Genomic DNA, 5,901 nt, shown 5'->3' on the forward strand with positions numbered 1-5,901 from the left:
TATAACATGGTATTAATTTAAGGTGTACAACCTAATGACTTGATTTATGTAAACATTGCAAAATGATTACAATCGTCTAGTTAACATCCATCATCTCATATAGTCATATGATTTTTTCTTGTGATTAGAATTTTAAGATCTACTCTCTTAGCAACTTTCAAATATACAATATAGTATTAACTATAGTCATCATGCTGTACATTGCATCCCCAGAACTTATTTCTTATAACTGGAAGTTTGTATTTTTGACCCCCTTCACCCATCCCCTCCATCCCCCACCTCTGGCAACCACCAATCTGTTCTGTTTCTACGGGTTCATTTTTTTTAGATTCCAAATATGTAATACTATATGGTATTTGTCTTTCTCTGTCTGACTTATTTCACTAGAAATAACTTTCTTATTAGAAATGTTGTATTAGTCAGGGTTCTCCAGAGATACAAAACCAATAGGATAGAGAGAGAGACAGAGAGAGAAGAGAGACTTATTTTAAGGATTGGCTAATGGAATTTTAGAGGCTAGAGAGTCTGCAGTCTTTAGGGCAGGCAGGCAGAGTTTCTCTATTGCAGTCTTGAGAAGAATTCCTTCTCCTTTGGGAAACCTCAGTCTTCGATTTTAAGACCTTCAACTGATTAGATGAGGCTTACTTACATCATGGAAGGTAAGCTGCTTTATTCAAAGTCTACTGATTTAATGTTAATCATATCTAAAAATACCTTCACAGCAACGTCTAGACCGTTGTTTGACCAAACAACTGGGCCAGGTTGACACACAGAGTTAACCATCACAGAGGTAGTCAAGAAGGCGTGTTCTCCCTCTAGTTCTTCTAGCTGAGGAAGGAAACAGCTCTGAGTACTCAGGGATGTGGTGCACTGGGCAAAGTCACCTAAGCTTGTTCAAGACTAGCAGACACCAGCCTAAAGCTTAAGTTAAAGCCTCAGCGGAAGTAAGAGGTTTTGGTAGTTGACAAAGCTGCTGAAGGTCCCAGAACTGTGACTCGGGCCCTTGGAAGACCAAATTCAAGAAGAGTTCAGGGTGAATTTGAAAATTCTGTTCTTCTTAAGGCTTAGATAAAATGAAGTAAGAGAGATAATACTAGAATAAGCAATAATCGATAACATCGAAATTAGTATGGGATAAAATTAATTATACCTAGGTATTTTTTGAAACTGCTTCCAATTGTGTATAATGCTTTACACTTAAGGAGAATTCTAGGAATTATTTATGTCTAGGTCCCTTATGAGAGTACTATTTCTTTTAAAAAATCAAAAGCACATCAGTCTTTGACCCTCTTAACCACTGTCTGTGAGAATGGCACCTAGTGGTAGCTTAATTAATACCTAAGTAGAAATAAAACAATTTCTGGAACGCTAATTTTGCAAATCTAAGCCAAAACCTATCATGTGAGAGCAAAAGTCCAAACTGTTGCTTTAAAATATTCCTTCTAAACATCTAACGCTTGACTCTTCCTCCCTTATTCCTCTTCTTTGAATTTCAGCGAAGAACACGCATTCTTAAGAAACATCCTTTTATTATGCCTTCCATTACTAATCCTATGTTCATCTACTTAGCAAGGGCATAGGGAATTGACACCATTTCTACTCCCCTGGTTTCTGATCATTTTAATAAATTCAGTATTCATGATTTACATTGTATAGAAACAAATCTTCCACCAGGGCCTTCACTTTGGCCCTGATGAAATATACTCATTTCTAAAATTGCCTGTAATATTCCAGAGGTTTAATAGGAGGAAAAGGAAGTGGGGAGTTCCTATTGTGATCACTCAAGTTTTCTCACATGATCCCTACCGGGGCCCAGGTTGGCAAATCCACAAAGAACAAGCTCTTTTCTAAGTAAGAGAAAGTAGATGTGAGAAGTTCTGTTTCTCCTGCCAAAAGTCTTTCCATCATCCCAATTACATGAAAAAAAACTTAAGAAAAACGCAGATTAAGGGATGGGCAACTGTCAGAGATTAGAATAGTGACTCTATCCTTTACTGACAGGCTAGGGAAGCTGGCCTTCTTTACACTATGGATTTGAAAACTATTATATGATATTGTTGGGGCCAGCGATATCGCTAACTCTCTGGGAATGGGGTGGATTAACTAGGAAAGGAATGTATTTCAATTCTAAAGGACTGGCTATTAAGTCTGTGGCTCTTCCTTTTTTCTTTCTCTTTGCCCTCTAGTTATTTACAGAACTTTTAGTGCTCATTAGCACCTTCAGCCCGGGCTGAAACATGCAAAAGAATTAAAATTCAAATTATCATTTCCCATAGATCTGTCTTCATTTCTAGGCACCAACCCCACGTTGGTTTCCATACTACACTGGAGGGGATTATATTGTTCTCTTCCACATTTTATTGTTAACACAAGCTGGTATGGATGTGACTGTATACTTCTGTGGGTAGGCTATGTATAGAAATGTACCGTTATTCATTTCCTGCCCATTCTTCTATTCCAGAGAGACATTTATTCTTGTGCTGGAACAACTACTGACAGGCCACAAACTTATTCAGAGAAATTTAATCCACAGCATCTCAGCGGCTACAGGATAGGGCTGATGCTCCATTGGCAGCAGCTGCCAAGAGGTTCTGTGCCTCCCTGTTGTGTTAGAAATTATTTTTATGGCACATTTTCTGAAAACTGTTAAGATTTTATGGGCCTATAAACAACTCAGCTGGAGAAAACTGCTATAGCCTACACAAGGAAATTTGGGGAAAAAGCAGTAGAATTCAGGGCCAAGTGGCTGTCCATAGTGTCTGACAAGAAAGATTATTCTAGAAATAATGAGAGAGTAAACTCTGCCCAAAGATGAGTATGGTAAAATGTCAGAGAGGCTGTGTTAGGAAAGACCATTTTTATTATAATGGGATATCAATGTGCAGTGGAATGTAGAAGCTACTCATTTTCTTCCTCTACCATTTGTCTACTTTTTGTCCTGGATTTGGACTCTTCCACTGCCAGATAGATCAGTTTCAATACGGCAAAGCCTCTGGGGGCAGCCATTTCAGAGGCAGCAAGCAAAGATGAAGAGTCAGTTTGCAAGGTCAGTGTAACAGAGACTGCTTTCTTATCCTGAAATTCCTGGTAGACGGGAATGCTCTGCCACCCACTACTGGATGGCATCTAGGATGATTTCTGATTCTTCCAAGGAACTCAGTTTAGAGAATGAGTTAACACCCCCATCTTTCCTTCACTCTCTAGAAGGCTCGCTGTAGACTAATAATTTCCTGTCGTAGTTATAGAGCAAAGAGGCTTGGCTTTCATTACAATAGGGGCATAAAAATGCTAATTTAGAAAAAAAAATGAATTCAGCTACTATGGTTGGATAAAAAGCCAACATGATGAGATTTGTTAAGTTCATAAATGACTTCAGGGCGGTAATCTGCAAATGGGAAACTGAGTCAACTCTGTGTGTTAATAGCAGTGAAGCAGTTTCCCCTGTGCTGGTTCAAGTAGCCATCCCTACACTGGGGAACCTTAGGAAGAACCTGGGAAGTATTGGGTTGGCCAAAAAGTTTGTTTGAGTTTTTCCGTAACCTCTTATGGAAAAACCCAAAAGAAATTTTTGGCCAACCGAATATACTCCATATAAAGTAAATTCCAGGGGCATTCACTGAAGCCAAAGCAAAACTAGTGTCCAGACCAGAAAACTGACCCATATCATACCAGTATTTAGTTCTGGGGATTAATGGAAGTAGGAAGGAGAATACATTTTTATTGTTTATTTTGCCATCTTGTTTGCAGATTGCCTGGTTAATGTAGGTAACTTTGGGCATAGCAGCCACAGAAACTTTGAGTGCAGCGGGAAACAATTCTTGTGGGTATGGTAAATAGCATATATCTTTTTCATTAGGTAATCTCAGATATTTTTATAAACACATCTCAGAGTCCCCAGAGTTCTGTTGGGTATAGAAGGTTTTTCAATAACTTTTTTTGTAGGAACTTTCCACAATGATAGAAACTCATCCCTGACGTTCAGTTAACTTGAGGTTTTCCTAATGTTTAAGTACTTAATTCTCTGAATTCAGGTTCCCACAGTAAAATAACTTGCTCCTTCTACTTCTGGGGTTGTTTCGAGAGCAGAGTAGCTGGTGTTCTTTCATCTGTGGCTGCCCACATCCAATGCTGATCATCGTTCTAGTTTGCATACAGCGGCACTTCTAATTTGTCCGTGCATTGCAGGCTATTGCTCTCTGATATCCATGCCTTGATGACTGGTGACTTTGCTACCACTGGAAGGAGTATGATGGATGTCTACATGTCTTTTGTTAAGCTTCTGGCAAAAGCCAGAGCACCAGACACTGAGGAATGTAAGCTTCTAATATAGCATATCAGGCATGTAATATGGTTATTCAACTGCCCCTTCTAGAGTACTGGATCCTGAACATGTATGTAGGCATTTCCTTACTGGTTTTAATGAGTGCTTTGGTTCTTTAGGGAAGACAAAGGTAAAAGAATGAGGACCCCAGGGGAATTTTCCACTCAATTCCTAAAACACAAGTACCCTAAATGCAGTATTCTTTGGTCTAGTCTAATTTATCCCTAGGAACACTGTCTGAATATCAACAACTATTTTCAAGGTAGCCTAACTTTCCAGTAGTGTGTTCCAGAAGCCACTATCATAAGCAATCCCTTTGGTGTACTTGTCCTGCATCCAGTCATGAATCTGTGGGGAGATTGGGGATTTCTAGTTTGTCTACAAACTGTAGGGTGGCTAAGGGACCCCTTACCTTCAGGGTAGACCCAGAAGATAAGCTTTTGGGGAAGAGGTTTTGTTTAGTCTTGTGTCAGCTGTTAAGGAGAATTCCAATGGGAGAGGTCTGCTCATCTGAGCATTTCTTTTCCCTTTGAAGAATTCCAGGGCATTCCATTTTGGCTCAGAATATGTGGCGAATTGAAGTAAAAGCAGACCTTTCTTGGAGTAGCTGTGAGCTACAATAGTTTCACATCATCGCCACCCAGGAATGATATGACAGAACTGTGTGGTTGTAGGAAATACTTCAAGAAAATATATTGAGATAATATCTTTTAAAGTTTATGAATTTCTTTCTCCTCTAGTATTTATTGAGCTCAATCTCAGCTTATACTCAGACATTCTGATTTAATTATCTAGGATGGGAACCAGGGATCCTGATGATCTGAATATGCAGCCTGCATTGAGAGCCACCAACTACCTAACCCCCTCATTCTACAGATGAGGAAATTGGGGGATTAATTAAAATGGCACCAATACAGCATATTTAAGTAAAAAAAATTTTCATAAATATGTAGTTAATAATTTTTAAAACCTGAAACTTCTTGACCAAGGGAGACTTAACTGTCTGGACAATTGTTTACCACTTTTTTTGGGGGGTAGGGGAGGACTAAAGGTCTCCTTATCTCTGATATTAACTCTCTAAACATGGATTAACCTTTCTAACCTTTCTTTGAAAGAATTACCAGCCAAATATTTACCCACAGGAGCTGACGCAAGCAAGTTTAAAAAGAAAAAAGAGGGACTTCCCTGCTGGTTCAGTGGTTAAGACTCTGCGCTCCCAATACAGAGGGCACGGGTTCAATCCCTGGTTGGGTAACTATTCCATATGCTGCCTGGCATGGCCTAAAAAAACAAACAAAGAAAAGAAAAAAAGAATAAAACTTGAAATAACATAGTTGACTCTCACTTTTTAACTTTCTCTAACAGAACTTTAGTATAGAAATAGAAGAGCTATTTTAAATAGCTTACAAAATTAAAAACCAAACAAGGATTAAAATCTGAGAGGCAAACAGGTGCCATGGTGATTTTTTTTTTTTTTTTTTTTTTTTTTTTTTTTGCGGTACGCGGGCCTCTCACTGTTGTGGCCGCTCCCGTTGCGGAGCACAGGCTCCGGACGCGCAGGCTCAGCGGCCATGGCTCAC

Source organism: Physeter macrocephalus, chromosome 11 (assembly GCF_002837175.3).
Source record: "Physeter macrocephalus isolate SW-GA chromosome 11, ASM283717v5, whole genome shotgun sequence".
In the NCBI taxonomy this organism is placed as follows: domain Eukaryota; kingdom Metazoa; phylum Chordata; class Mammalia; order Artiodactyla; family Physeteridae; genus Physeter; species Physeter macrocephalus.